This window comes from Narcine bancroftii, chromosome 4 (assembly GCF_036971445.1).
Source record: "Narcine bancroftii isolate sNarBan1 chromosome 4, sNarBan1.hap1, whole genome shotgun sequence".
NCBI classification, from domain to species: Eukaryota; Metazoa; Chordata; class Chondrichthyes; order Torpediniformes; family Narcinidae; genus Narcine; species Narcine bancroftii.
The window spans coordinates 305,649,582-305,673,362 of record NC_091472.1 but is presented as its reverse complement, the minus strand read 5'-3'; the positions used below and the strand labels follow the sequence as shown (position 1 = coordinate 305,673,362).

The 23,781-nt window shown below is 40.2% G+C and overlaps 2 long non-coding RNA genes across 2 annotated transcripts; both read left to right on the top strand.

Annotated features, from left to right (window-relative positions):
- Positions 1 to 967: 967 nt before the first annotated feature.
- On the top strand, positions 968 to 8,860 carry LOC138760200 (uncharacterized). The gene is made up of 3 exons (XR_011355506.1): positions 968 to 1,494; positions 4,461 to 4,551; positions 8,608 to 8,860. It is a non-coding gene; the product is annotated as an uncharacterized lncRNA (long non-coding RNA).
- Positions 8,861 to 9,750: 890 nt separating this feature from the next.
- On the top strand, positions 9,751 to 18,972 carry LOC138760199 (uncharacterized). Its single transcript, XR_011355505.1, has 3 exons — positions 9,751 to 9,827; positions 11,453 to 11,534; positions 17,816 to 18,972. It is a non-coding gene; the product is annotated as an uncharacterized lncRNA (long non-coding RNA).
- The last annotated feature ends 4,809 nt before the right edge of the window (positions 18,973 to 23,781 follow it).

The following is a 23,781-nucleotide window of genomic DNA, read 5'->3' as shown; positions in this document are numbered from 1 at the left end:
TTATCTTGTGTCACGAATTTGGTCCATGTTACAGTTATTGATAGGTGTGCCCGAGTCTTCCTAGTATCTCGACTGTCTCCATTCTCCCTCACCTTTAAAACTGTTCGCAGTTATGTCTCCCATGTGCTCCAACAGATGATAGATCTCCAACCTCAGCCTGCAGCCCTTTCAGTAGCGCAAGCCTTCAACTGTTTGCCTCTTATCTCAAGATATTTATTTGTAATCGTTATTTGACCTCAGCAGGGAAAATAAACGGTAAGGCTTTGTGATGGTGCGGTTTAAGGTTGGACCCAGAAGCTAAAAGTTGTTGGGCCAGAAGCCAGCCCTGCTGGCGGAGGGGAAAGTCCGGAGGGATGCCGCTATTCTGCTCTGGACTTCTCGCCACATGATGGATAGAGCAGAGAGGACTGAGTCAACAAGTACACACCCGCTTGTCTAAATACCCACACACATTTGCCAGAAATCCGTTTGATTTTTGTTTCAATGCTTGGGGGGGGGTGGGGAAGACCATGCTGCCCTTTCAAGAGAGACGAGCAAGTTGGCATGGGGTGTAACCCCATTGGACTTGGAGGTTTTCGCAAGGGAACAACAGTTCAGGTTCCCCAACACGGGAGTTCTTCTGCCTTGCGTGTGATCGCCTCGATCCGCGGATCTCACTGCTCGTTTCTGTTTTATCTCGATGGGCAAGAAGCGAGGTTCTTGCTGACAACTCTCTTGAGCGTGAACGTGACAATTTGTGGGTGGGGGGGGGGGGTGGATCTGAGTGTGGATTTTTAAAATTCAGCAGGTTACGGCCGCGGATTAAATCCTAAACTCACTGGTGTTTTCAAGTTAACAATGAGCCAAAGTCACATTTCTGTTGAATGCGAAATGTTGCTAAACAGATGTGTCCACATCTGATAACCTCATGATCAATGAATCATCCTGGACGAGGAGGAACTGAACGTTGACGACCGCAAAATCTGAAGGCATTTGCAGAATTTATTATCACGTTGGATTCAGCGGTTGTCCCTCAAATAGGAACCACGACCTTTGGTCATTTCAACATGACGGGGTCGTATTCGACTACTCTCGTCATTGCATTTGTATTGTATCGAGACCCCCAAGATTAACAGGCTGCAGCCCTGGCTTGCAGGCTATTCCGCTCTAGACCCACTAAATCTGGACGATGCCTGAACCTTGCCCGTTTCCAGTTCTGGATAAACTTCTGGCCCTTTCCAGATGGCGATAAGGCAGGAGCCAGAAATACTTCTGAAAGCAAATTTTGACCGGGCGTGATCTGATTCCCCACTGTGCGGAGAATGACTGAGTCGGATTGGGCTTGTGAGGAGGGTGCGTATCTGAGGGGGGGTCAGTGGGGGTGGAGCACTTTTTATTCCCCATTGATCATTTTTTATCCATTCGGAGGGAAGTTTGAAGTGTCACTGAGATTGAGGTGTGAAGAACAACACCTAGTGACCGGAGAGTTCCCACCGGACCATCCTTTCTGCCCAGGTAAACGCAGTTTTTCTGTTGCACCTTTCTAGCTCCCAGAGGCGGTGTTCGACGTGCCTTTTGATCAGCCAGGACTCCCCCGAGGGTGGGCCGCCACTCTGCAGGCACGGCCGGTCTTCCGTGCCATGTCATGCTTGGAATACTGTTTGGAGACCGTCCAGGACCATTGTTTCTCGTCGTCCCAATCGGCATTCTTTTCACTGCTTTTATTTTGTTCCGCAGCGCGATGCGGCAGATGAATCGCTTCTGTTCCATATGTAAATAGCCCTTGGCAAAGGAGTAGCAATTATTGCTGGGTCTTTGTGGGAATAAAATGGGTTCGTGCAAAATGCAATCACATTTACATTTTAAAATTGGCATTTTGCAGTTTTATACTGTCAATTCATGTGTTATTAATGATTTCCCTTGCGAGAGAATGCCTTCCTCCTATTTGGTACTCAAGATTAGGACTACATCTTAATTTTTAAGATTAAAAATCAGAATAATTTTAGGTAACATTTAAATCATCTTCCTCGCTGCCCCTTCATTTTCCAAGCCTTCATTCCCTACTCCCCAACCCTGGATGAGAAGTCTTGTCAACACCACTAGGAGGGGCTCCCCCACCACTTTCTTCAGTGCAGGGAAATGGCTTGTCTCTCCACGGCAGGGCCCACGAATAGCCTTGCTGGTTGCTAGTCAATTGGATATTGCCACGCTACCTATCCTTATGGAAAAGTTTGCCCAGACAAACACCTATGGCCACAAATGGCAACCAGGACAAGAACTTGATGGATATTGTGGAGTGGTTCCCTGAACAGACTGACCAGGTTATCAAGTTGAATGCTCCTGGGTCAGATCCTTCCTGCATGACTGGAACATCACCTAAAATGCATGCTACCCCTAGAGATGACTGTGATGGGGAGGGGGGGGGGGTGGAAGCAGCTGTCCACCTCTTGGTTGACTGGATTTGCCAAGAGGGTGTGGAGAAGGATACAAGGGTCCTTGTCATGGTTCATCCCAGCTTCTCAGAGGAGTCTGATTGATGAGCCATTCCCAGTGACACACACAGTGTTGCTGGAAGATTATCATTTTGGGGAAAGGCTCCTTTTTGTCTGCCCAAAACCAATTCATCTTCCAGCACAGTGAGATGTCAGTGAGGGAATGCTGCCGACTGGCATATTCCAATTTACAAGAGTATGTTCTGAGGAGTGCACTGAGGCTTAGTTCAGCCAACATGAGGGTTTTCGTGGGGTAGTACTACAGTCTAGTGTCCTTCTACTGGCAGATATTGAGGGACTGAGAGTGGAGGGTAATCCTCTCAAACAAATGAGGGGGGGAGAAACTACAAGGAGCTGCAGTGGCAACAACGGTGCTGCATACCAAATTAGAGGATTAACGTTCTGAGGATGCAAAAAGGCTCTCCACTGTTTTCCATTGTATATAGTTTTTTTTGTGAATAAAGTTTATTTTTGGAACAGAAAGTCAGAAGCTCTGAAGAATTCTAACTGGTGAGGCGGTGGCAGTATTTTTAATTATAAGCTATGCCTCAGCCTTCATTACCTTTGAAACAGTTTCTATTTACTTTCTCTACACTCTTCCTGGTTTTAAATACCCTCTCAGAATCTGCTTCAAGAATAATCCAGCTTCCCAAGTTAAACCGCATCACCCGTCTCTATTCCAGAAATCATTCTAGTAAGATCACTTTTGCATCCTTCCTAAGGCCTTCATGTCTTTCCAAATATGTGAAACCCGGAACTGAGCACTATATCCCATTGAGTTAAATTGGCATTGTCTGAAGGTTCATCATAATAGCCAGTATTTCTGTGTTCTTATTCAGTAAGCCTTACTATTTTGTATGGGTGTGCAGTGACACCTCTAGACATTTACTATACACATTTCAGAATTGTGCCCTTGAATTTGTATTGTCTCCCCCTCTTTTCTGACCAAAATATAACATTGGACATTTTTCTCCAGTTGATTTCACCAAGTTGCCGCAGCACAGGGGGGTGCTGGTGAGTGGTGGGGGGGGGGGGGGGGGGGTGAAGACAAGGGTGGGGGAGGTAGGGAAGTTAGAAGCATCAACATATAGGCTTTTAAAACAAACCAAATGGGAAAAGCAGTTCATGTGAATAATTGACAATTAAGAATCAGAATCAGAATTTATGGTCCTGAACACGTGTCACAAAATATGTTGTTTTGTGGCAGCATTATAGTGTAAAATTGATATAAATTACATTTTAAAAAAAATAAATGAGTGCAAAAGAAGAGAAAAGTGTCTGTTTGTTGTCCTTCAGAAATCTAATGGCAGAGGGGAAGAAGCCCTTGGGTGTTTGACTTCAGGCTCCTGTACCTCCATCCTGATAGAGGCTGCTTTCTTGAGACACCGCCTCATAGATGTCCTTAATGGAGTGAAGGCCGGTGCTCATGATGGTGCTGGCTGAGTTCACAACTCACTGTAGTTTTCTTTTCCTGTCCCGTGCATTGGCACCTCCATACCAGTCCGTGATGAAACCAGTCAGAATGCTCTCCATGGCACACCTGCAGAAATTTGCAGGAATCTTTGGTGACGTACCAAATTTCCTCAAACTCCTCATGAAGTATAGCCACTGGCAAGCCTTCTTTGTGATTGGATTGACTTGGAGACCCCAGTATTTACATTTATGATTTTGATAATTGCTCTGTGCGAACCCATCATAATTCCAACTATCCTACACTGGATGCCAAACAAAAGTCAAATGGAGAAGAACACTGCTCCATTTGATGCACACTGCTAATAGAGAATGATGGAGGAATTCCAATTTTGGCAGGAATGAGACTATCAGCTGCCCTATTTTACTTGAGACCTTCTGACATTCCAACACTAAACAGCGAAAGGAAAGAAAATCAGTAAAGACATGCTAGCAAAATAAACTAATTGATCCCAAACCATATTTCCGTCACAAATTACAATCTTACTTCTTTCTTTTCAACACATTCATGAGCTACAGGTGCTGAAGGGCTGCCAGTAACATTGGAATTAGTCCTAAGCGTAACTCAATACCTTCAGGAGCAAGGAGAAGGATCATGAAAATTTGCAAAGTGAGTATTACTTAGCACTCAGTGATGTGGATGCTGTAGCAAGTGTGCAGAGCAGATTTACAAGAATGCTGCCTGGATTGAGAGAATGCTTTATGAGGATAGGTTGAGTGAACTTGGTCTCTTCTCCTTGGAGCGTTGAAGGTAGAAGTGTGACTTGATAGAAGTGTATAAGATAATAAGAGGCATTGATTGCCAGGAGCTTATTCCCAAGATTGAAATGCCTAACGGTGGATGAGGCAGGTATAATAGGATATTTTAAGAGACTACTGGGGCTCAGAAAATGAATGGTTATGTAGCAGGGAAATTCTAGGCAGTTGTTACAGTAGGTTCATTAGGTCGGCAAAACACTGTGGGACGAAGAGCCTATACTGTGCTGTAAATTTCTAGGTTTGAAGTAAATCCTACCATCTGAGGCCATGGAGGAGATACACAAGTCATGCGTGAAAAATGTGAACAATTGCCAAAGGATAGACAAAAAATTTCTAGGTGTGTATCAATAATAATGATACATCAATGTACTAAAAGATTAATGAAAGCAAAGTAATGGTGCAATAAATCAGTCAGCAAGAAAGTGAAAATAAAAACCCACAATGCTCTTAAATATGAACTTAATACCTGAATGTCTTCTCATCATGTGCCCGCTCTGTAATTGTATGCAGAACCACCTCAGCAAAGCGCAGCTTTTTATAACAATACAGAAATAAATATGCAGACTATTTTGGGTACCATTCACCATTTCCTGAGTTTAGTAGTCCTGCTTCATGTTCAACTCCTTTAGAAATTATTAATATTTTGAAATTGAGAAGTCAAAGCAAGAGACAATAACTCAGCTGTACAGGGGAGGCAAAAGATGCTAGCTACATAAAACCCAATAATTAAGTGAGTTGATCTTTGAAAGAGGGATGGAACTTTGAGGAGAGAAAAGGGTACAACTTCATGGAGAAATGAGGAAAGAATGAGCTCGAATAAGGATTTCTGCACAATGGCAATGTTGAAATCATGAGGAAGACATTGATGCGACATATTTGAATGTTAGAGGGAACGGGACATAAAAGGAAGGTTACAATATAGTGATAATATCAATAACGTGCAACAACAACACAAATCAACTTTATCGTTCATACCATGACGAGATAACATTTCTTCAGGACCATATTTACATAGATATAAGTTAGGAAAGCAGTTAACACATTAAAATATTTAGATATTAAGATGTATTCACTGGAAGTCCACAGTTCACTATCCACGTTGGTTCTGGGAGTTTAGGAGTCTGATGGCTCGGGGGACAAAGCTGTTTCCCACTCTGGATGTAAGGGCCCGAGTGCTACAGTAGCTCCTAGAAGAGTTTACATGTGGGACATGTGGAGTCTTTTGCAATCTTTATTGCTTTCCGCCTGCATCGAGTGTAGTAGATGTCCTTCATGTTAGGAAGAGTTTCTCCAATGGTCTTCTTACAGTACTGTAGCAGAGAAAATCCCATGCCTTCCCATGACAACATAATCAGACATAAACTGAAACAAAGTCTAAAAGGGAGATAAAAAAAGATGGATGACAGAAAACTTGATTGGAGAATGAGCTTTTAGCAAGGGGGGGGAGTAAAGAAGGAGGGAGCAGAGGATTGACAGAAACCACATACCTTAGCTGCATTGTCTTTCAGGGAGTTATGCCACTTTGGTGAATTTATTTTAAATTGGTAATGGATGCACATGCTTCCATTTGTATACTGGACACCATATGGGGAACAATGTAAGTGCTAGTGAACACTAGAACCAGACAAATCATGGATTAAGTATTATTCTAGAAGGATGTGACACCAGCTCTTCCAAGGACTGCAGCCAAAGCCATTTGTTCCGGTACATTGAGCTTTCAGCATCAGGAAGGACGTCCACATGCATCCACCAAACTTCAGGCAACACCATAGCGTTTCGAGGAGTCATCTGATACTTTGGCATTTGCTTAACTGTTTTTTTTAATTGTCCAATGAGGAATTTCTATGAGGACTGATCAGAGTAGCCCAATTACAATCTATGCTTAGTCCTTTATTAGGGAAGAAAAACTCAGTCCAACTATTTTGCATGGCAATGAGTCAACTGCACCAAGATCCACCAGAAACTAGAAAAAGTGATTAAAAAGTGCTTTGCAAAGGCATCTTAAAAAAGATACTGAAAACAAGAGCAACCTATGGGGAATGGACCCCTACAAAGCATAGTCAAGAAACTGGAAAGTATCTTTTCTATAAAGCAAATTCCTCAATTTGAATCCAGGTAAGGAAGGAATAGTTAGTGTTCACAGCTGCCTGCCTTTCATCTTGTCAACACAGACCCAATGCATACCAAGGGTGTTTAATTTCATCTCTCAGAGGTTAAATGACCTCATGCTGGCTATACAGCAACTTGCAATTATAGGCACCTTTCAAGTCGGAAATCCTGCCACATTTCTTCCTGGTAATGGATCAGAGGTGAATTGTCCCATGAGGGAACTGGGGAGGCAACTACAGTCAGTCTCTAAGAGGAAGGATTTAAGGATGATTCTGCATTTTGTGTCAAGGCAACAAGTTTGGGTATGGGGGAGTGATTGTGAAGGTTTTGTCACTGGTGGAAGCAGAGAGAGAGAGAGAGAGAAAAAGGAAACACAATAATCCTGTGGGAAATGGAGAGAGACATTGGACTTGAATAGTTTGTAAAGTCAAGAATAAAGCTTTGAAGGCTTTTAAAGTTGAGAGTTTGAGGTTGGTACATTGGTAAATGTATGAGGATGAAAGCTGGGCAGAAATATGAGAAAGGGAATTTAGGTGAGTTGATGGAGCTCAGATGGTTTTCAATGAGAGAGTTGTTGACAAAAGATATGAGGGCAACTTAGAGCCTGGTTACTTAACCTGACCAAACAGGACCTTACTGTATGCATCGGGCTGGGGCAGCTTTCTGATACTGGATTAGGATTCAGGTTGGAGTGGGCCAACTGAAACAATCTCAATGCTTTATATAGCTCAGGATGATTTGCTTAGTATCATCACATGCATAGCAGATTTTTTTCCCTGATTTAATGAAATGACTTTATTGCTATATGCATTGCACAATCTTACTTGATGCAGCCGAACAGGTACTTGTATAGAAAATCGAGAACAGTAAATAATTGAATAAAAAACAATAAATATGTGATAGATAACAAATATTCGCAGTGATCTTGGTGCAAAGAATGGGACTTGCAATAGTACAGGTAGTCCTTTTGTGCTCTTAGTTGAAAAACATCATGCAAATACTGTTATTGGGATTGATCCAGGTCAACTCGCAAATGTAAAAATTTGTAAGGATTCTAGTTCAGGTCAGGTTTCGAATAGTCTCAGTAGGGAGGGATTCAGTCTCATTTAAATTTTATATACAAGCAGTGTTTAAATGAATGTTTCTTGGTAGTGGAGGTGAGGGAGGAGATAAAATGGGAAATAATTTAGAAGTGAATGCCCTAACATTTCAGTTTGACTGGGGACTGAAGCTTCAATTCAGCTCAGCGAGTTATTTTACAGTGTGGTAGGACAAACTTATCGTTGCAGATTAATTTTAAAGTTAGTTTCATAGCATTGTGTGACTAATAGTTTTCAATACAAAACCATACATATCCACCAAGTAGATCTATGACACTGTGGCTACCACACTGTTTGAAAAAAAGGATTAAACCAAGCAAAATTCTTCAACTTAGGACTCCTTCTAAATAGTTAATAGTGTAGTTTGGTGATATCTTTTTTTAACAATGTTATTTTATTGTGTTTTATAATTAAAAATCTAGTTTCATGGTGTATTAGCAAATTGACCAACATGCACTCAGTTTTGAGAAAGGGTGTGAAGTAAAATTAATATATATAAATATTATATGTAAAATACATTTTAGAAAAGTCAAGAAATTCTGCCACATGCAGTTAATAAATCTTCAATAAAAATTGATTTGTACCATTTGAATTGAGGTAGTTCGATTACTGAGTGGATAATAAATTACGGAACAATGCTAATTACTATTTAGATTGATCTTGTTCTTTTATTCTTTGGCTTGGCTTCGCGGATGAAGATTTGTGGAGGGGTACGTCCACGTCTGCTGCAGGCTCGTTGCTGACTGACAAGTCCGATGCGGGACAGGCAGGCACGGTTGCAGCGGTTGCAAGGGAAAATTGGTTGCAAATTCTCGAATAAAGCACATAGGATGTGACTGGATGGATTAAGTGTTAAAAATGTCATGGACTAAAGGCAAGTGTACTGCCTAGCCCTGTGAATCCACTCTTATGTTAACTTATATTAACATTTATTAAAGTGGTCAAAAAACATTATTTGGGTTTTCTTTTTGAAAGAATGATTGACTGGATATAGAGGTATTAAAAATATCTGTAGGAGTTAGGGTCATAGGCTGACATTACGGGTGTCTACTTCAGATTCCTGCTTAATTATATTTAGAAGAATTATTTCCATATGGCTTGGAGTACAGTGCAAATTTTTGACCTGTTTATGCAAATATGTATGGCTAGCAATTTACACAGCGAGTGTGGAGAGTCGGGTCCCAAGAGTAAGCTAGTAATTGTTTTTATTCTTATTTCTTTAAAAAAAAATTGAGTGTAATTTCATTTTGCCTTTTCCTATTCCACAATAAACACTTGCGAAAAATAAAAATTCTATAATCTTTCCCCCAAAACTTGGTAATTTTGAAATTGTTCAAAAAAAAGCAAATCACTAAAGCTCCATAAGCAATTACAGAACACTACTATGTATTCAGTTGCTTAGGGCTGCATTTAGGATATTTTATAGGTGGTAAATTGGTAGGCATTGTCCGATAATATAAAGTGGTAAAATGGGGCCATCTATCATTTCATGAAGTCATGATTAATATTAGTAATAATTTTCCGAAAATTTCAAAGGTGTAGCCTACATTGGATATGGGAACCAACTAAACAAACCCAGTAAATTCTCTGTTAATATTTATATTTAACTCTGCAGAGTTTCTCAAGTACAAACAACTTCAAAAACAAAGCATGAAAATGTTTCATTATCTACCTTCAATTTGTGCCCAAATGGAACTTAGTTGGAAGTTGACCTTGTATTTCTAATTCCAATTGCATCTAATATGTGGTACTGATCGATTATAGATCTTGTTTTCTATGTAGGTACAGCAGCAGTTTTCTGAGAGTCATGTTCTCTTTTTAAGCTGTTTTGCTTCACTTCCAGGAAATGACCCAAGTTGTAAAAGACTTCTTCACTGTTATTCTGTGACCAACCAGAGGGAGGCACAATATATCCATGGTGAGCTGATTTGGAGATTGAGTAGTATTTGACACTCAAGATGGTTTTCTTGCCAAAAATTAATCAGAAAACAAGTCACTTGAGTAATGTGCTGCCCTTAAACATAATGGGCTAAATTCTACTTGACCAACTACTTTGTGTCTGACCTCCTATGCCAGTCATGGCTGACAATCAAGGCACCTGATGATTCATCAATGAATCTGTCAAATCTGTCAATAAGCTCGAAGGCCATTAGAGTGATCCTAGGGTGAAACCTCAACTTCAGCTACCTGAAGTAAATGCTCTCAATGGGTCCTGGGGTGGAAGCCCTCAGCACAACCCATCTTACTCTCTGCTTAGCATTGGAGGAAGATGTAAGCAATGGGTCCAAATGAGCAGAAGAATCTGGCTTCCAGTCCAGAGCTGGGTTGTGCTGGGTGTTTCTACACCAGAGCCATAAGTCTCAACTATTTCATATAACATTGGAGACCAATCAGTCTATCAGGCGTATATCGTCTTTTAGTGAATCCCATCAATCTAATTCCTCTACTTCTTTCCCTACATCTGATTTTCTCACATATGCACATGAAAACTTTCTGATTCTTCTGCCAGCCGCAAACACTAAGGCTAATTGTCTCTGGATTGTGGGAGGAAACTGGAGCACCCATAGTCACAGGGGGAATATGCAAACTCCGTACAGAGAGGGCCAATTATCAGGATCAAACTCAGAGCCAAGCAGACATTGTGCACTGTTTTAACAATCAGATTTAAGTATTCAGACACATTTAAAAACAGTATAATTGGATTTAAGCAGTTAAAACAAAATAAATGTTGCAAATATAGTTAAAAGCACATTGAAGTATTGTAAATTAATTAAAAAGATAAATATGAGGTGAAATAAAGAAAAAAAAATAACAAAAATCTTAACACAAACATTTAAGTTTTTAATGAGGATTAGTGACCCCTTTCAAATGAATATGCTTGGCTCCAGTGTGCCCTCTGGCTGTTGTAAAGCTGAATGGCTGGATGTGTAGTGAATCTGCTCCCTCAGCTCAGGGCATTCTCAAACCAGCACTGAGGGTCAGATGGATAACAGTTACACATGATCATATCAGAGCTCCATCCAACCTGATGAACCACTGCTTTAATAGTTGTGCACTTGGGCTGCCCCAACATAGGCATTACCCATTTGTGCTTTCCTTTCTTTAGTTTTGATAAATGACAAATTGAATCAAGAGCTATGAGTGGACTGTTCACGACATGCAAATAACACATGGCCCTCATTATCCATGACGACACAGAATGGTTAACAGCTCTGGATTCCATTCATATACCAAACTTTTTAAAATCTCCTTAATTGCTTTCTGCACTGTGTTAAAATGTTATTAAGCACTTTAATGCATTTTATTGTAATACAAATTGAGTGTGCGAAAATTTTCCTGGCACTGGGGATTCATTAGAAAGTGAAATGAAGAATATACTATATATGGCAAACAATTTTTGAGACCCAGATTTAATGAAAACCAAATAAAATCACATATGAGAATTGAAATAATGTTTATGCTAATTACAGAAATAGGAACATTTAGTTACTTTATTGATAATGAACCAAACATTAATAGTATTTCTGTGCATTTGAGTTTTAGGTGAGGAAAGATATCTGCCATCAGCTGGCCTATTTCTGATCTTGTTGGCTCTTTAGAAGCTGAAAATATCCGACAATGTAAGGTGAGCTGAAAGCCAACAAGAATGCTGCAGGTCTGTCTTTGATTTCATATACGCCAGCCCTTTGGGATTAATAGATGGGATTTTAAATTTTATATCATACTGCATAGACCTTGAGTTTTAGTTTAACCAGAAAATTGAACTTGTTATCCAGACATCTAAAATCATAAAAAATTCCATAACTTTTCAGTATTGTAGCTTACTATCCAATAGCTTTCTGTCAGTACTCAACTGCAGCATTGCCGTATAGTGAGCCCTGCAAAAGCAAGGCAGTAATTGATGTATTCCTCATTCTCTTCCTGTTTAAAGTTGATGGAAAGGATTTAGTACAATGCTTATGTGGTGATGACAGATTTAGAAGTGGTTATGAACTATATCAGACATATACTGGCCTGGATAGCAATTCACGACACATGCTTATGCTGTATTCCACAATCATGGCACAAGGAACTTTTTCATTGTGTGATAATGCCTGCTTCATTTCTAAAGTTTTGGACTAGTGTGATAAATCAGCCTTCAGATCACTTTTTATATTTTCTTAAAAGAATATATTTATTAAAAGTGAGGTGGGTAGCAGTTATGTGGAGTAATTGCCAGTCAAATCGAAAAATGGCAAATCAGTCTGTTTGTCTGGGCCACAAAGAATTGCACAATGAAAACAGACTAATCATCCAACTGTGACTAACAGCACTGACAGATGTGAATGTGGATATTGTGGATCTGTGAAATAGAAACATGCGGACCTTCATTAGGCACTACAGAAGCAAGCAGGCTGACGATTTAGAGCTAGAAATATTCCACTCATAGCACAGTTTCCTTCGTTTCTATAGATATAGCCTAAATTTCCCCAGTCATTTTAAATTAACAATAATTCTTTTACAGAATAAATGTTTTATTTCTTTAAAGATGGAACATTTTTCAAGGGGGCCTACTGTTCATTGCATCACAAGGATGTATATTTGATTAGACAATGGGAATAAATAACATGATATCTTGAGTATACACCTTTTTAGTCCAAGTAACCCAGGAATTACAATTAAAAGGAAGTGCGTGAATCAGTAATACATATTCTCTTTCTCTTTGGCTTGGCTTCGCGGACGAAGATTTATGGAGGGGGTAAAAGTCCACGTCAGCTGCAGGCTCGTTTGTGGCTGACAAGTCCGATGCGGGACAGGCAGACACGGTTGCAGCGGCTGCAGGGGAAAATTGGTTGGTTGGGGTTGGGTGTTGGGTTTTTCCTCCTTTGCCTCTTGTCAGTGAGGTGGGCTCTGCGGTCTTCTTCAAAGGAGGTTGCTGCCCGCCAAACTGTGAGGCGCCAAGATGCACGGTTTGAGGCGATATCAGCCCACTGGCGGTGGTCAATGTGGCAGGCACCAAGAGATTTCTTTAGGCAGTCCTTGTACCTTTTCTTTGGTGCACCTCTGTCACGGTGGCCAGTGGAGAGCTCGCCATATAACACGATCTTGGGAAGGCGATGGTCCTCCATTCTGTAGACGTGACCCACCCAGCGCAGCTGGATCTTCAGCAGTGAGGACTCGATGCTGTCGACCTCTGCCATCTCGAGTACTTCGACGTTAGGGATGAAAGCGCTCCAATGGATGTTGAGGATGGAGCGGAGACAACGCTGGTGGAAGCGTTCTAGGAGCCGTAGGTGATGCCGGTAGAGGACCCATGATTCGGATAATATTCAATAACATTAGCATCCATGAACCATTTAAGTCAATAACAAAAGTTTAAAATGGACCCATGTATGCAAAAACCAGGCAAACATAATAATCTTTCACTTTGTCCTTGCTCATTAAATCTTAGTTGTGTTTTTTTTAAAATGCAGTTTTCCAATTTCATTTCTGCCAACAGAACAAGTCAGAAAAATAAAATCACTGTTACTAAATGAAGCTTGGACAGTTATTGAAACAAGCCCAAGCTTATTGGAATCCATCTTTAACCCAGTTTGTAATTTAGACAGCCAACAAAGAATGGGGAGCTGTGTTGACGTGTGTTTAGGATTTTGTCAGAACGGTGATTATTTTGGGATGAAATAAAACTTAAACCATGCATGGAATTACATAAGTTTGTGCTTCCATGCACCATTTTTCCATAATGGCTTAGTATGTTTCTGTGATAAAACATAAGGAACAGGGCTAAAAGTATCATGCAAGATGACTAGTTTTCAAACCGAAAAAATGGGGAAAAGCCATTAAAATAAGCAAGGTTGAAGAACTAAAATTGTGAGCAAGTAAGTCATTATCATCTTTTCCAAAACTTGAGCAAGTGGCATTTCGATTGACTTCTTCCAGTTCACCAAGAGTTCCTCCCTCATAATTCTGCCTTCTCCCTATTAGATCACCATTTTCAGTTTTTTTCCAAATGAGTGACTGAAACAAGTTTTCCTCTTATTTCCCTTGCTTTCTAGTGCACAATGAGTTGTGAAAGGAAGTGAAACAAAAAAGCAACCATTCTGACACTCATTTGGTTATTCAAACTGAGGGATAAACTTAAGAACAGAGAGATTGAGTAGTAACTAAAAATTATGGTAGTTGGTTTGGGGAACGTCCTGTGAATGAACATATAATTTGGAATATGCTTTTGATTTCATCACCTCAAATAGAAGAGGAATTTCTCAGTACTCTGTGTCAAGGAGGTTACAACCTTGTTCAGTTGTATTTTTATGCAAAAAAGTATTAATTCTATCTGCTTTCCTTGTTAGTAAGTAATAAATCTTACCAGATTTTTACTTTCTTCCCTTCGATGGGACTCAAGTCTATTTTTTTTAATCTGGCATTTACTAATTAAATAGAAATGACAAAGTACATTCATAATAGCAATGAAATAAGTATTGCATGATATTGTTTGAAAGAGCCATGAAAGAAAATATTGTCCAAGGCAAAGAACAGGCCAACTTTAAACTAATTAAGTGTTATGTAAATGAAAAAGTCTTGTCAATTTTTGTAATTAAATAAAAATGTTAAATTTCTATTCCCTCATGGGTTTCCTGTTGTCTGAAGCTGCTTCCTTAATGAAATTATATGTGGAGCTTTGAATAGCTGTACAATTAGATTACAGCAATGCACAGTTTAACTGCAAAAAAAATTGTTTTATATAAGCATAATTTATAACTGACACTGAGTGCTGGAATTTCATTAACATTTGGGCTCCAGGATAAAAAAAAAATCTAACAATGATGTTGAAGTGAATATTTGGCAAAATTTATTTTTATTATTTTTCTAGTGATTCATGCCAGTAAATAGTAGAGTAATCGTCTTGCCAGTGTAACCAGAATATGCCAAGACAATAGAAAATAATTTCATTATTCATTAATACGAAACTGCTGAATTAGCTGCAATGTGATTCAGGGTTTTACAGGAGTGATTTTTATTATAATAGTTGTTACAATAGCAGAAACGTGTTCAGTGAAAAATTATTCTTTTTAGAAAGCAGTGACAAATATTTATGTTAAACATTTCCATCTCCAGATTTGTACAGTATACTGGCAGCTCTCCAAGAACACATGGCTGCATAACAGCCGCATTTCTCAGAGAGTGAAATGTTCCTTTACTGAATGCATGCTGCTCCTGGTCTAATGAAGAAAAACAATGGCGAGCTCGGCTTTATAACACTCAGCAGTTCTAGCCCTTGCTCTCTATATCCAGCCAATTGTTATAAAGATTAAGGCAACCAATTTCTGTGACATTAATATTTTTCCTCCATATCATTACAAAAGGACTGTGGAAAGACACTATCTTTGTTAAAGATAGAAGTGCAATATTAATTTTCTAATAAATCATTGAATATTTGCACTTCAGTTTCTTAAATTGGGATGTCTCCAATGTGGGTGTATGATCCATTTAATGCAGGACTCAGACTATCCTTTGTTGCAGTCCAAAGGAAGTTACCTTTCAGAAAAGGGACTGGGGTAATTATACTCTTATTTTCCAATGATCTTAAAATAGGTTCATAAAACACCAGGGGAAACAGAGATTCTACCAAATTAACTAGCTGCATGCATAGTAGACATTTTTTTTTTCTGTGTAGGTGCATACCCCTGAGAAATAGGATGATCAGAGACCTCAGGGTTCTAACACCACAAATGCACGTTTCAATATTGACAGGGTTGGAGCAGGACCCTAGTGAACAGGCTCACTAAAATCAGTGATGCGAAAAGAGTCATTCTGCAACATTATCTTCGTATTTGGTTATGTGGCTGCCCACATGAGACCCAACACCTGCAAATATATACATTGTTGTAATATTCTCCAGGAGTTCAAGGAAGAGCTGAGCCAGCTTCACACAAAACACAATCATTTCATTAATCGGTATCTTTGCAATGTCACAATTACATTAAAACCATCTGTTTGGCACCATACGGTTGGAAAATTTACGCAGATTAAATTCAAGGACAAAATACAAAAATTAATTGAAAAAATATTTAAAATATTTGGTAAATGATTTTTTTTAATTGATTTAAATAATTACATATAAAATTGGGATCAAATTAAGACTGCTTTAGGTCTGCCAAAGTAAAAAAAAATTATGAAGCTGAAATTACCTTTTGGAGTTTCTCGTGAAGATGATTTTGTAATAAGAACATGTCATTATCTGGAAATAACATTCAAGGATAGGTTAATGTTATTAAACTTTGTATAATCCTGTAACAGCCTTCAACGAAAGAATGTCAAAGCATTTTATCCTCACTGCTATTCTTAGTCTGGTCTCAAGTTTGATGAAATTAACCCTAGACGTTATAGAGCTGAGCAATACAACTGAATATTGATAATCATCAAGATTATTGACATAAAACTGTTTGTGGAAGTGTGGTTTGTGTTTTATTTACCAACTGGATGAATTATTAATGACCTCTGAGGTTTTGTGGAATTCAACAACTAGCACACCACAAAATAGTGTTATTCTCATTTAAGCTTTTACCTGATTGCCAACCATCACCTATGTTTAAAGTACAAGAAGTGAACACCATTTTCAAGATCAGCCAGAAAGATGTCATTGTTACCTAAATGATGTTATTAAAATATCAGTAAAACACTTTCCATTTTTCAGCAGACATTTAATAGATTTTTATTCTTGTCAGGAAATTCATTTATTTATTAAAGATGGACAGATTACCAAATTCTCCTCTGCATTGTTTTAGAAAAGAACCTACATAAGAAATCTTTCTCTGTTAAATACTCTAGGAATGCACACAATGTTTTGAACAGGCAGTACTGTTCAATCTATAATTCTCCGAGTTGAAAAAGATTGCTAAATTGACTATTATGGTATGCACACCAACTGTTTGGTTAAGATTGCAGCTTCCAGTTTAGCTGTCTCCTCGAGATCGCTTCTCTCGAAGGTGAGATGATTTAGAGGCCCACAGAAACTTAATTTTTCTTGATCACCGTGTGCAACCTGGAGTCTTAATGGCAAGCATAATTAATTCTGCTGATGTTAATCATCAGGGCTGGGCCCCACAATTATCAGCCTGGTGCAGCTGGGGCATAGTGTAGACATGAAAAATTAGGAAAACAAATCAGTAATGGTGTGGCAGATTTAATCTGCATCATGAAACAAAGTTAAAAAGAGGAAGATCGAGAGAATTTCAGCTGAAGCTTTTGTGCCAATGAGTCTTGACAGAACTGAAAAATGTTGCTGATGCCCAAACTGATTGGTAATTACTTGGCCATTGAATTTTTTATTGTCAATTTATCATGTTGCAAGAGGTTAAATTTAACATCTTCTTCCAATGCTATCTCACCAGGGAAAGGAAAGCTTCGGTACCACGTGGTATTGGAGTCAGTGAAAGGTTAATCAGGAAGTCCTCTAGTTTGTGTGGTCTTTGAAATCATTACCTATTCTATACAGTAAACCCGTACGATGAATGCTGTCTGTAATGGAGCAGATATGAAGGTAATGTGATTCTCAGCACCTTCACAGAGGAGTGCTTAGTTTATCTTTATGCATGCTTCATGGCTGCAGTAATCGCCTCATTTGGGCCGACATAGGAGGATTTCAATGCTATCAAAACTTTATTGCATAAATTTTCTTCTGAATAGAAATCTCGTAAATATTTAAACCAATGTTTGAATGAAGATGCACTGCTGTCCCAAATTTGGCAAAGTGTGTGTTTGGTTGATATAGAAATTAACATGAAATTCAAAAGAAAACATGAATTACTCGATGTATTTTTGTAATTCTCTTTTACAGTGAATCAAACTTGACAAGGACAAACAAATTTGACTGCAGCTTGATTTGTATTGAATGGGATATTTTAAGTATTTTAATTTTCTCAACAGACTGGAATATAGCAAACCAAAAGAATACAATATGGAAGAAATACTGAATGCATTCAAGAGCTATTCGAAATCATTTTATTTTCAACTTTCTTCATGTACAATTATATACCGAATGCTCCCTTGGAATAAAGTGCAGGCTCATTCTCTTCATCACAGCATTTGGATCATTGCAGTTCTCCAAAACTCCACTTGCGCTATTTCGGCACCCGAGCTTGTCTTGTACTGATGTTGACTAGTGCAGGTAGCGGTAGCTTAACGCACTACCATCCTTGGTGGAGCACATATGTATATTATAAGGGTAATGAAATTGTTTGGTGGGGCCTACAGGGGGTGTGGAAGTTCACCAGCTGTCTTGGCGGAATTGTGGGTAAGTATGGGAACTAGTTACATGAGAAGAGACAGAAATATGCTGCTTCACTACTGACAAAGTACCTTATAATATGAAAAAACAGATAAATGAGTGAAAACATCTCATTACAATATTAATATATAGTTGTGGTAAAATTATGCTGTTCCTTCTGGACCTTTCTTTTGACATTAGGAGTGAATGTGGTCCTCCTACTTTTAAAGGGAGAGTGGCAGTGGACTCTATGTCCCTCTCTTTTCCCATACCCCACACTTTCTAGATTTTGATTTCTGATGCCCCAGTACATTAGTGGCCTGCTGTCTATGATGTAATAGATCCAGTGATCATGCCCTTATCATCAGAAAGCTCATGGACATTTATTATTTATGTTCACATGAGTTAATGATGTGGATGAACCAGTGAAACAGAAAGATCGCAGAGAAATATCAGGGATGTTTGGTGATAGCAAGCCCAGGATAGCTGAGTTTCACACCAACACACTGAATATAAATAAGCTTTATAAACAAGTAAACATTGACTTCCTTCTGTGATATTAAGGGATGATTGTAATTTTAACATTTAGAATGTATAAAACCATATGCATAGAGAAATTTACTGCATTTTACTTTATCTTTCTTTTGAAGGATAAAGTGCTAATTACCTCACTTGACTCGTATGACCTTTGACATGCAATGTAATCAAGATTAAAGCTTAGCACAGTACAAACTGTGCAGCACAACCTTTTAAATGTTGTTAAAATAAATCTCTTCCATTTGTAATGAATTTAGTGCTGTTTCAAGAAAGGGAAGTGTGTGAAATTCAAAAAGCATGAATTACTCCATGTATTTTTGTAATTCTCTTTTCTTTTTCTTTTTAATTCTATATATTGCCTAAAATATCTAATTTTTACTATTATGTACTAATAAAATGTTGGTCTTTGAAGTTTCCAAAATGGCCTCATAAGGCAGTGGTAAGAGAGAGAAAAATCAATCCCTATATTAATTGCCACAGTTAATTATATAAATGAACATGTGATTCAATCTTTATTGAATATAAATGTAAAAGGTACAAGGAAATCTGTATTTTAAATCAATCACAAGAAAGAGTTCTGAAATGTTAGGAGGAGACAAAGACTGGTGATCTTAACCACATTAATCTGCAGATCAAAGTGTATGTAATTCTGTTACATGTGGGAACTCCTCTGGGGAAATCCTGACAGGGATCAATCCCAGCTTCCTGGCAATGACTTATAGTTCCTGAATACAAAAATGGTCAGATGACATAAATGTCGACTAACAATGATGGAACTCATCTGATAGAAGTCATTAATGAAGGCCTGCCCCACACTCAAGTTCACATTTTACGGGCTGCATACTTTGCAGAGGTTAAATAAAGTGACGGTGTAAGAAAATGCAATCATTTTTTAGCAAGCGTAACCTCGCGAATGGTGAGTTAGATATTGATTTTATATTTATACTCTTGAATCTCTCACATTTAAGTAAAAGACCTTGCTCCAGAGAGAGAAAACCATTACCTATGCATATTTTTCTGCCACTGTATTTAAATCTGAAAATTTTGAAGATAATCAGATTTATTTTGAGATTCACCTTTTTTTTTAGTAAATCTGCAGGCAATGGTTTATTTAGCATGCTATTAAAATGGTTGCTAATTCAGACTAAAAATGGACATATTGAAGGATTAGAAAAGACCAACCAGCTTGATCTATTGATCAGCATATTATATATCCCAAAAATAAGTTTCTAAAGGGACAAACAAAAATAACTTGCGGGTTTCTTCTTTGACTAAGTCTATTTACTATTGGGCATCCTTCATGAGTAGAAATACCAAATGATAATTACAGTAAGAAAGCAGATGTGTAAAAATAATTATTTGATAGTTCAAAGGCCCTGCTATTCATTGCTACTTTGTACTCAACTGCACTTTTAAACTAGATTTCAACCAAAAGCACAACTAATTAGGAATCAATCCAGGGCCATTAGTGAGGTGAACGAATGCACAGGATTGCATATTTCAAAAGAACTAGTTTTAATGAGCTCACATCATGAGCAAAAGGGAAGTGAGTAGATTGGAGATAATGTAGGGCCTACACCAGCTGAACTGTGTGATCACTCAACAACTCCTGCTACAAGAAAGGAAGTTGAACTCATACTCTCTGAATTGATCAACTTGCGCTTTACCAAGAAACTAAAATAAAGTGTACGTGGGAAATAGATGCTATTGTCCAATATTGGGTTCCCAGGTAACACATTCCTTCACAAATGTTTTGGACTCAATGTTGCACTGAGTTTAGGTCCGCACGGACCAGATCAGGAGGACCATTGACTACTCGGAACTGAGCTGAGAAGGAGTGACCCTGATGATGAGTACTACATCAATGGCCTCACCACGAGGACGGCAGGCAGCCCAGGAGAAAGCCAGATCAGAGGTAACAATGAGGCCTTCATTTCCATGGAAGTCAACGGCAAGATGGCTGAGATGAAAGTTGACACTGGGGCCAAAGGCAATGTCATGTCATTGAGGACATTTAACCAGCTGAAGAAGATGGAACAAGTCAAATCACGCAAAGTCGACGAGCCTAGTGGCTTATGGAGGCAGCAGAATCCAGATGAATGGCATGGCACTGCTGTGGTGTTTCTTACAAGGATGGCTCCACATGCTAACCTTCTTCGTGGTCCATGAGGATGTCATGCCTCTGCTAGGTCTCAGTGCATGCATGGACACGGGGCTTGTTTCACTCAGCACAGAAGACCATCAGATAAGCCCATCTGAGGACAACTTCTCACAGAAAATCTTTTCTGAGTACGGTGAACTTTTCAAAGATGAGCTGGAAGGCTGCCAATGCCGTACTCCATGCAGCTTGACCTGCAGGTAAGACATGTAGTCCATCCAGTGAACCGCATTCCAGTAGCCATGAAGGATAAAGTCAAGGCTGAGCCAGACAGAATGCAGGACTTGGGCGTCATCACTCCAGCTTTGGAACCAATCAAATGGGCGTCCTCCATGGTGGCCACCAAGAAAAAAAGATGGACAGGAGATCTGAATTTGTATAAATCTGGGACACCTCAACGTGGCCCTGAAAAGACCACATCACCCCATGCGCACCATAGAGGAAGTTGCCGCACAGACGGCCGGTGCAATGAATGTGAAGAACTCGTTCTGGAAGGTCTTGCTTGACTACTGCTCATCATTAATGACCACATTCAGCACCGCATTTGGTCGGTACAAGTTCCTGAAGATGCCATTTGGCATCAATTCAGCTAGCAGATATTCCAAAGGGCCGTGGAACAAATTTTTGCCCGGCATCCCTGGGCCATCATCGTCGATGACATACGGTGGCAAGACACAAAAAGAGCACGACGCCAACCTAAGGAAGGTGCTCGACTGGGCACAGAAGGTAAACCTGCGGCTCAACCCTCTGCAACTGCAGGCTCCGTCTAAATCAAGTCAGTTATGTGGGACAAGTTCACCAGTAAGAGCCTGCAGGTGGCCCGTCCAAAATGAGGGCCATCAGCGAAATGCCGGTGCCAACGGATGTGGCTGCCCTGCAACGGTTCCTGGGCATGGTGAACTAACTGGGCAAGTTAATCCCCAATTCCAGGGAACTGACAGCCCCACCCAGACAGTTGACCCATAGAGACGTTGAATGGACGGGGCATGAACAGCAACAAAATGCCTTTGATGTCCGAAAGAAACACATGTCCTGCCCTCCAGTCCTCTCTTACTGTGATGGATGTAGACGGGTGATGCTGACCTGCAACACCTCAGAGTACGGCCTAGAGGCAGCATGCCTGCAGGACAGAAGACCAGAGATGGAAACGAGGTATAGAAAAAGAGCTTCTGGCAGTAGTTTTCGCCTGCTTGAAATTCAATGATTATGTCTATGGCAGGCCAGTCACCATAGAAACCGACCACTTGCCTCCAGTTACCATAATAAGCAAGCCAATTCATGCAGTGCCGGCAAGACTGCAGCATATAATGCTCATGCTCCAGAAATGCCACATTACCCAGGTCCACAAATGTGGCAAGGAAATGCATTTAGCCAATGTCTTATCATGGGCTTCTAGAAAATGCACGGTCCAGCAGGTCGAGGAAGAGGACAATTTCGATGTAATGATGGTAACCCCCATATATCCTTGGCCCAGCTGGATGAAAGCACACGGCAGAAGACACAACCCTAAACACCCTGGGCACCTTCATTTAGGGCGGCTGGCCAGCCAAGCAGCGCAGCCTGCCACCAGCGGTGCAACCCTTCTTTTCTTATCGTGATGAACTGCTTATTGATGAAGGGGTAATCATGAAGGGCCTAAGAGCAGTCATCCTTGAGGGACATTGTCTTTTAGCCAGGTATGACAGAGAACAGTCCTGCTCAGTGTGCAATAGTACCAAGCCACACCAGCAGAATGAGACTGCAGCTACACCCAGTACCTGACTTACCCTGGTTGACCGTGGCTACTGACATCTTTGAATGGGGGAGGCAACAGTACCTGACTTGTATTCAGGCTGGTTTGAAATAGACCTGCTTCGGAACACAACCTCTACGGCTGTCATCACCAAATATGCACTTTTCAGTTCATGGGGCACCTCACACACTTCTCTCTTCAATGGCAGACAGTTCATCAGCCAGAAGTTCTGTGACTTTGTGACAGCATGGGACGTCACCTACATCACCAGCAGTCCGGTGTCCCCACAATCAAATGGACTGGCTGAAAGAGCAGTGAGAAGTGCCAGACGTCTACCTCAGCCTACTGAAATTAAGAAACGTCCCTTGCGACACTACCTTGGGATCGCTGGTGCAATGGTTAATGTTGAGGCAGACCAAGACTACCCTACCAGTGGCAAGAAGAGTTCTGGAGCCACAACCAAAGGACCTGCAAGACATCAAGGCCCAGCTGCTAAACAGAAGCCTGGCACAAAAGAAAAGTTATGATAAAACCAGCCAGCCGCTTGTGCCATCGATCAAAGGGCAAGTCGTAAGGATGCAGACGTCACAAGGTTACAACTGCCCGGGTATAGTGGAAACGAGCTGCCAAGAACCCAGGTCATACCTAGTTCATTCAGGGGGGGAAATATACAGGAGGAATAGATGATGCATCCTCCCAGTAAGAGATCCTGGCCCATCTCAAACCAACCCAGACAAATTGGTATTTTTGGAGTTGCAACAGGAGCCTGGGATCAATGAGAGCCCCCCGGTAACGACAGGAGAGGCAATGGACAAGGTGCCCCAAGCATGCTGGGCATGTCTGTAAGCCCAACCCAAAATACCGGGACTGAACTGGGTTGAATGTATATTTTGAAAGTGTATATTGTTGAACTAGTGAAAGTTATATCTATCCACTGTGACATGCGGTTGGGGGGGGGGGGGGGATGGGGACGGGGTGTAGCTCAAGAAAGGGGATGTAGACATTGGCTGCTCTGCACCAGCTGCAATCGCATTGCAGCCACTAGCTGTGAGGGTGCGTTAGGCAAATCGAGCATTGGCAGGGAACAGATGCCACACTATGGGCGCTCTGTGTGTGTGTATGTGTCTCTGTTTCGCTCTCTCTCTCTCATGTCCAGAATGTTTGCTTGTGTTCAATAAAGTTTTTTGTTTGGATTGCCT